Source organism: Belonocnema kinseyi, chromosome 9 (genome assembly GCF_010883055.1).
Source record: "Belonocnema kinseyi isolate 2016_QV_RU_SX_M_011 chromosome 9, B_treatae_v1, whole genome shotgun sequence".
Taxonomy (NCBI): domain Eukaryota; kingdom Metazoa; phylum Arthropoda; class Insecta; order Hymenoptera; family Cynipidae; genus Belonocnema; species Belonocnema kinseyi.
This window is the reverse complement of record NC_046665.1, coordinates 75,697,469-75,706,710: the sequence shown is the minus strand read 5'-3', so window position 1 is coordinate 75,706,710 and position 9,242 is coordinate 75,697,469. Positions and strand designations below refer to the sequence as shown.

Genomic DNA, 9,242 nt, shown 5'->3' with positions numbered 1-9,242 from the left:
TTTATAGATTTAAAATTAGGGATTGTAAGTGCAGGATTTTATAGTTGCTAGTCGGATAGCAAAGAATCGACGTTCAAATCGACTTGGCTAGAAAAACAGGGATTCAAGACGATAATTGTGATTATTAAAGATTGAAGAAGAGATAAAAAACGAGTTACTTAAATAAGCCGGAATACAACAAAGGCTAGATATGGGTAAGTGGCTAAGAAAATAATTAATTAGATAGACCCAAAGAGATGAGCAAGCTGTTAAATTTCTAAATAGGGTAGGGAAGATGAGGCGATATAACAAGAATGACAATGATATAAAGATAGGGAATGAAAAACATGAAATACTGATCAGAAAAAGTGATTGTAAATTGTAATTGTAGACTAAAAGGCAAAATACAGAAAATAATTGATCAGATAGATGAAAGATAAAGATGAATACCTTATTTCCTTTCATTTGATCTTGAAGACTAAAAATTATTTACACGAATAGAAACTCTATATATTTCTATATGCTGAAGAATTAAACATTTTAGAATTTTCTTAATGAAAGAGATAATAATTTTTTAGAAGTTTGATAAATTAGGACTAACATCTTGATTTCTGTTATTCTCTAACTTTTTAAAATACAGTAAGACATTTTCGTAACTCCAGCCTGTGTTACCCATTTTAGCCCATGTATCATAATCCAGAGGATGACCCCTTACGTACATAATTCCGTTTGTGGAACTTGATCCGCCTATTACATACACATGAAAAATATATTCAGGATGTCTACTCAAATTCTGTACAAGCATTCCGTGCAAATTATAGATCTTTCAATAAGAAGGTATTGATTTAAATATAAACAGGAAGGACAAGTTCTTTAGCCAGCTATTTTGGATAAAAATTTAGAAAGTAAGAGCATTTTGAACATTTTTTAGACCATTTTTTTCAAGATTTATAAATTCTATTTACGTCTATTCATAGCACTGCTAGAAAGCTCGAATAATTCATCCTTAAAGCTTTTTCCGATGAAAAGAAAGTTATTAGAGTAATAGCAATTTCATATTTAAAAAAAAATAAATAAAAATTTAAAGTCAAACAGCACACAATACGAAAAAAAGTCAACAGGAGAGAAACGTTGCTTTTTGGAAGCCTACAAGAATATCATAAACAATTTTTGGTACTTTTTTGAAAAATCTGAAATTCAAATGCTGACCCCACAAAATATAATAAAAAATTTCAGTTTGTAGTCAAACTATGCAAGATACGAATATATATGAATAGACCAAAATTATGTATCCAAAAAAGATCTGGAAATTCTTTATGAATTTCTTTCGTATTTTATTTGTAGTTTTTGTTTTATTCGTAAAAAAAAAATTAAAAAATTTTTTGGACGAACGACACAAGCTATGAAATAAATAGATAAAGGTGTTTATACAAAAGAGAAAGACAAATATGCTATTATTGATTTGTACATAATACGCGTGGTTTTTGTTTTAATCGTGAAAAATGAGATTACAAGTAACTAAATTAAATTTTTAGACGAGAAGAAAAGATGTACAATGAAATTTTTGATTAAAAAAATTTATTGTTAAATTAGATTTGAAAATTAGCTTTAAACCCGTTTTCTCTCAACCGCGGGAGGTTTAACAAAAGAGAACTCACAATCCCTAAATTTTAGTTGTTCTTTATTTTTAAAAGTCCTACGCAAAAATATGAGGGATGTAAAATGATCGAGCAGCGATCGAGCGCGAAGCGTGCTATGAGAATGTGCCCGCTCAGCAGTCGTCGCCATTGTTGTCGTTATCGTTGTCGTCGTCTGAATACTGGATAAATTTCGACAGACTAATCAGATTGGATTGTGCTTTGGCACACAGCAGTGACGGACTGGGTACTCAGGGGCGCGGCCGGGGGTCCAACACTGGAAAAAAACTGTTTCTAAGGAGTTTAAAGTAAACGCATTAGATCTATGTAATACTTGACCCCCCCCCCCCCCAACGACTGTTATAACAACTTTTTTAATTTAAAAAAATCAAAAATTCGAATTTTTATCAAACAAAAAAATAATGAAAGATAAAACATTCTGTTTCGTGGTCTAACTATGCAAGTTACAAAAAATATTAATTTAATAAAATTGTACATTAAAAAAAATACAAATTGGTTAATCGCGTTTTAATAGGATGCTTAGTTTATGTTTTATTCATAAAAAACAACATAAAAAGTAAAAAAAAAATTTAATTTTTGGAGTAAAAGACACAAACTACGAAAATGATAAATGGACGAAATTTATTCACCCACAAAAAAGATTCAAATTCGTTATTAATCATTTTTTATGGAGCGTGTTGTTTCAATACCCGTGCATATAATGAATCTTAATAATATAAATTGAAACGGTATATTTTTCAGGGTAGCTGAGAATAAAATTTAGAGCAAAATAAGGAACAAAAATATTAAATTATTCATTATAAATAAAATTTGTACTTTATTTTGCAATAACTGAATAAGCAATTCCGGGCCGATATACAAACATGAATTTAATATGCATTTGATATAATAGTGTTCAACATAATGTAGTAAAGTTCGCATTTTGGAAAAAAATCGAGGGCGAAGCACAAGATACGTGATGAGAATGTGTTCGTTAAAGCCTAAAAAGCTTTAACAAAAGTTAATTCGCAATGACCAAATTGCAGTTTTGTCGATGCTTTGGCCTTTAATTTTTAAAAGTTTGTGCACGAATATTGAGAAGTACAAAGACCGAGCATGCAGCGTGAAGTAAATACATTATCGAGCGTAAGAACCAAAAGTCGCGCACCCATATAGACTGCAAGTTTTCAAGTATTTTTGCCGCGAAGATTTAAGCCTTGAGTTAAATAAGTAATTTATGATAATAACATTAAAAATTACAAAAAATGTTAAAATTATAATAAAATAACAATTATTATAGTAAATTATAGCAAAATATTGTAATATTTTTTAATTTCCAAAATAATGAAATATATCTTTTGATTCGAACTCTTGAAATGTAAGCTAATAACTTGCTTTAGAGAAAATTTCGACTAATAAGTACCCAGTGGGCACAAAATTTGGCGAAGTCTTTACGACATCGTTACGACATTTTTACGACAACTTTAAGATATCCTATGTCCATGTCGTTCAGGGGTCCTTACGATATCGTAAAAACGTCGTATGAACTGAAGATATATTTACGATATCGTAAAGACACCGTAACGACACGGACATAGGATGTCGCAAAATTGTCGTAATGATATCATAACGATGTCGTAAAAACGTCACTAAGCTCTATGCCCACTGGGTAGTCATTTTAATGTAAAAATTGAATTTAAACTTAACAATTACCAAAATAATGAAATACAGCCGATAATTAGTCGAGATTTTGTAAAAAATTAAATGAGTTGCCCACTTTCATGTTTTTAAGCGGAAAATGAAGTCATACTTTTTACATAAATAAGTTGATCTGGAAACTCCCTCGTGGATTGCATCGGAAACAAATGATATTAAAATTCCGTAATGAAGTTGATGACAAGAATATTCCGTTCCTTTTTACTGTTTCAATATGAATAATTTATTATTCATTTTGAACATATTTTCTTTAATAGAATCCAAAACATGCATTAGGGAATTACATAAGAATAATATGACTGAAAATAAATTAGAGGACACTGTTCACTTTACTGGTAGTACTTATAGGAGTACAAGTGTAAATCATGGATATTATTGGATTTACTTTTCACTTTTTCCATTGGAATCTAACATATATTTATTTGTTTAAAAAATATAATCGTTTTGGAGTGCCTTGGCATGGTCATTTTTAATAAAAATTCAAAAAGTTAGAGTTTTTTCAACAATTTTAAGACCACTTCAAAATGCTTGAAGTTTCTAACATTTCAAGTGAAAAATTTCGTTTACAAGAAAACACATTAATTTTTAACAAAATTGATCAATTTTCAACTAAGAAGATTAAATTTCTAACAAAAAAGTTCAACTGAGATTTTAGAATGATTAACTGGATTGGATACATTTTTTATTTATTTATTTTATTTTATTTGAAGTTTAACTTTCAGCTTAAGAAATTAATTTTTGAACACAAACAAATGAAATTTAAATAAAACAGTTAAACTCAGTAATATAAAGCTGCGTTTGCAAATCAAAAGAAACCATGAATATTTAATTTTATACAAGGTGAATGCACTGCTATCGGCGAGAAAACTATAGGCATCTGCCTTTGAAGCTTAACAACTCACAAGGGGAGTGCGAGTAATGGGGGTCACTGATTTTAATAATCTTTTGGGAGCGAAGAGTACCTAATATGGTATAAAAAAAGCCCAAACCGTTTGCCTAGATAGGAAGCTGTTTTCGAGAAAAAATGATTTAAAGAAATACGCGCCGAAACACTACCAGTCAAATTGTAAAGCAGCCAGTCCAGCCGCGATGACGTAGTGATCTAGTTTCTAGGTTGGAGACTTCCGTCACGCGTTCGCGCCCGTGTACTTTTTTTTACAATTAATTTTACCGTAAGTATGCATAATTATTACAAATATTATAAAAATAATAATAAACCATTTTTTAAATATATTTTAAAACTCGAAAAATTATTATTTCTCATACAAAAGTTTTTCATTGAAAATTTGATGTTTATAAATTATTTTTAAGTAATAAACACTATTATTTTGTAATGTTTCCATATCTCTAGGAGCAAGAAAATGATTATTTTTTAATTTTATCTTTAAAAACTGAATTGAAAATACCTAAAAATATAAAAGCGGGAGTTGGGTTGCAAGTACCTATTGATATTTAAAATGAACAATACGGTATTAGGTCTAGAAAATATTATTTTATTGTTTTAATACTATTCGTTCTCATCCTCGTCTTCGAAAGCAGATTACGCACTAACTTTAGGATGATATCGTAAAAACATCTGAAGCATAGGCATATCGCACACCATGCACATTTTACAAAACTAATATTTTTGTACGCACAATGATTTTTTAAGAGTGATATGGGAAAACACAGTTCATTAACGTTTAAAAAATTTTCTCGCTCCGTCATTAGTTTCGCCGCAAACCAAGCGTATCGAATCAGTTTTTCAAAACCTGGTGCTGAAAACTCATGATATACAAGAAAATGAATTTTTATAGCATCTGCGCTTGAAGCTATTTCGTGTTCCTCTTTCAATAGGTTTGTAGCGTTTTGCAATCTCTTGATGAAATTTTTCATTTGTCTATAAAAAAAGACATGGAAGGGCTGACACAAAGGGGTGCATTTTCCAGGAATTACTTTTAAAGTACAAGTTACTTCTCCAGAGTCGTCTACAAAATTTTCATCATGTAGAACATTATCAGTCTGTCCACCCCATGAGTCAATTATATGGAGAAAATTTTTCCTTTTTCACATACGGTTTTAAAGTGGTTTATAGATATTTTTCATAGAGATCTTTTGTCAATTTTCCCGATTTCGAGGCAACAAGAACAACGTTTTTGTATTCTGCCATCAATCTATCACTTTTTTACTGGTTGACGCTCGAGGTTCTTCGGTCATCTCCATTTCTTTAAATATTTAACCCTTAAATGACACATGTCATTTTAATATACTTACCTGAAACCTATTGTTAAACTTTCACAAAAGTTGGATAACACAGTTCACAATTTTTTACAGTTCACAGTTGTTAGTACAATGTTTTGCGACGAAAGATGATGCTCTACTGACACATTACAAAGTAATAATGTTTTTTGCTTAAAAATAATTTATAAACATCAAATTACTGATAAAAAACTTTCATATGAGAAATAATAATTTTTCGCGTTTTAAAATATATTTAAAAAATTGTTTATTATTATTTATATAACATTTGTAACAATTATGGATACTTACGGTAAAATTGATTGTAAAAAAAAATAAGTACACGGGCGCCAACGCATGACGGCAGAGTCTCCAACCTAGATAGACCACTACGCCATCGCGGCTGGGATGACTGCTTTACAATTCGATTGGTAGTGTTTTGGCGCGTTTTTTTTTAAACCATTTTTTCTCGAAAACCGCTTCCTGTATGGGCAAACGGTTCAGGCTTTTTTCATCCCATATTGAGCACTCTTCGCTCCCAAAAGATTATTAAAATCAGTGACCCCTGTTATCCGCACTCTTCTTGTCAGTCAAAAAAAAATGCTAGCGCAACAAAAAAACAGTCATGAAAAGCTGAAAGTGTTCTACGTTAGTGAGCTTGAAGACGTTTATGTAAAAAAAATGTTGTGCTTAGCAGACTGAAAAATGTAAAAAAAAGTAAGGATTTTCGGTACATTTAAGAACAGTCAAGTTTAGAGCATTATTTCTCATACAAGGGGCGATGGAAAAAATTTGAAAAAATTCATGAGTTTGAGGAAAACTGTTGTGAACCAGTTGCAGTTGAGAAATTTAAAAATAATACAAATTGTTGCTTAAAATCACGAAAATTTGCAACTATATTATCCGAGTGATTGAAAATAAATACAGAGCTTATCAATTACAGTTTGCAGTTTGAATCACTTTAATATCTGTATTAGAACTGAAGATAATATAGTTGCACATTTTTGTGCTTTTAAGCAACAATTTTTATTATTTTTTAAATTTCTCAACTGCAACTGGTTCACAACAGTTTTCCTCATATTCTTGAATTTTTTCAAATTTTTTCCATTGCCCCTTGTACAAGAAATAATGCTCTAAACTTGACTGTTCTTAAATGTACCCAAAAATCCTTACTTTTTTTACATTTTTTAGTCTGCTAAGCACAAAATTTTTTTACATAAAAGTCTTTAAGCTAATTAACGTAGAACAGTTTCAGCTTTTAAATGACTGTTGTTTTGTTGCGCTAGCATTTTTTTTGACTGAGTTGTTAAGCTTCATAGGCAGATGCCTATAGTTTTCTCGCCGATAGTAGTAATCGTCACGTTAAGCCAAATTAGACATTAAAAATGCTTATAAATGTATTTCAAACACAAATCTTATTTTCAAAAAGGGCTTAACCGATTAAAGCAGACATAGAAAAAGTCAATTTTGATAAATTCAAATGATAATTGATTAGAGTCCATTTTTATTCACATTTAAAATCCAATTATGCAAATGCGTTAGTTATCGTCAGGCACGTAAACAAGTGTTAAGACGAGGAAAGTATAATTATTTATAAAAGGATATTTAAACTGACCTAAACCACATTTTTATCACACGCGGAAAAAGCGAGTCTTGTTATACGAAAAATACTGGGCCATCTGACGATAACTAAATCATGGACGATTTCCAGTGCTTACAAATTAAAAAAAAACTTTTAATCACTGTCTCGAAAAAATTTCCTGCTCTTTGATTGTATCACGCTTTGAGACGAGAACTAAGACCTCGGAACCCTTGCTTTTAAAGCATAGGTCACGAAGTTTCAGGCATTAGACAACGCTCCCTTGCTCTCAGGTCTCGAATTCTATGCTTTAAGATCATAGAGTCCGAGACTTTAAAGCACGTCAAAATAGTAGCCATAAAATTACGCGCTTCTGCGATTTAATCTCCTAAATTTATATGAGTGAGAAATGGGTTACTAAATAAAATCAGTAGAAATTTTCATGGATTTACAATGCAGTCTTACTAATTCAAAGAACTACAAATGGGTCCCTAATTTCAATCAATAAGGATTTCCACTAAAAATCAGCGACCTTTCCCTGATTAAAATTTATAAAGAAAATTTTCCAGATAAGCGAAATTTCTCTGACAATTTCAGGTTTTCGACGTTCTAGTTTTATTCTATTAAATTATGAAATCTTACTTTCTCACGAGGAAAGTGGCAGCCTCTACCATTTGCTCTACAATAATTTTTTCCTGGTTGAGTGTAGAAATCCCAAACTATACTATTACATGTAGCCAAAGGATATAAGGAAGGCACACGATTGAACTCTAGTTCTGCAGTTTCGGCTTCTAGAAGGAGTACCTGTTTATTTGCAATGTTAAAAATTATTATTTTATTGTGTTATCAAATTTATCCAATTTGACACTTTGTTTCATAGCTTACGCACATTCCAATTTTCCATTTCAGTTAATCGATTAGCGAGAACACATCCTGCTGATCCGGCTCCAAAGATGATAAATTCAAACTCTATCTCCTTTGTTAAATGCTTTACGATCTGTAGGATAACCAAATAAATTGAAGATAAGTGTAACGCACATTACTGATGTTGAATCACATATTGTACTTTGTCCACCATTAGTGCAGAATTGAGAAGAAAGATCCGGTGGAGCCCAAGACATCTATAAAATATAATAATATTTAGGTAATCAATAATATTATCAATTTTTCATTCATAAAAAAATTTTAATAACAGAAATATGGTAACACTTCAATAAATAACCCTTTAAAGTGAGGCATCGGCTCTCTTCCCACTTGATCCTATCGGTTACAGGTTAGACTGAGCCCACGCTTGCGTCGGCATGCTGGAGGCCTCACACACTGAAGTGCTACGTACCAAGTGGTCATTAACCATGGGACACTTACATTCAGTGGCTATCTAGCCCGATACTGAGAGCTGCAGTACGGCAGCTCAACTGTGCCCTGCTTTTTAAAAGAAGTTTTACAGGCAATGTGCTAACCGTGGGAAATCACCAGATGTCCAACCAGTGCTCTACTTGAAGAAATTATGCTAACGCACTCCCTCCTCGAAACCACTGACACTATGAAACCGACCCAATTGATCGGCTGCTGGATAGCCAAATTACAGCAGTGAGTTGCCGGCTCAACCCATAGCCCCTTTACAAGCCATAGGGTCTCGCCTTTACCCGGATGACTGTAATCGATCTCAGATATTTCTGCGCCTGGACAAATTAATGCCGATAAAGGTGCGCCAGCTAAAGTCGGCAGTGACCCCACTCACGAACAGTTCTCTCGGACCGCTTTTACCAAACATAACATAATAAGTAGTGAGTAACTAACGTAATGTCTGACAATTTTTTTTCGTTTTGACCAGATGATTCGATTGCTGTATTTAGAATTATTCTACAGCCAAATAAATTTCTGATATGTACAGAGTTTCAAATTTTTCTAACGGATGAAAAAGAAAAACTTTCCTAATTTTAGAAATTGGTTAAGTTGTCTAACCCTTATATGAGAAAGATTACCAATAATTTTTCAAATATACCAATATTTGTTAGAAAGTTCCATAAGAGTAAGTGTTATATTTCTTCTTCAAACATCAAATTTACTTACGTACTTCCTGCCACTTTCGGGACACTAGATAGAGCACAGAT

The 9,242-nt window shown here is 31.7% G+C and overlaps 1 long non-coding RNA gene across 1 annotated transcript in view; it reads left to right on the top strand.

Annotated features, from left to right (window-relative positions):
• LOC117180345 overlaps positions 1-8,953 on the top strand; it is a 14,144-nt gene extending 5,191 nt beyond the window's left edge. The window contains exons 2-3 of the long non-coding RNA XR_004468035.1: positions 8,038-8,272; positions 8,402-8,953. This is a non-coding gene — a long non-coding RNA (uncharacterized LOC117180345). The remainder of the gene's footprint in view (positions 1-8,037; positions 8,273-8,401) is intronic.
• The last annotated feature ends 289 nt before the right edge of the window (positions 8,954-9,242 follow it).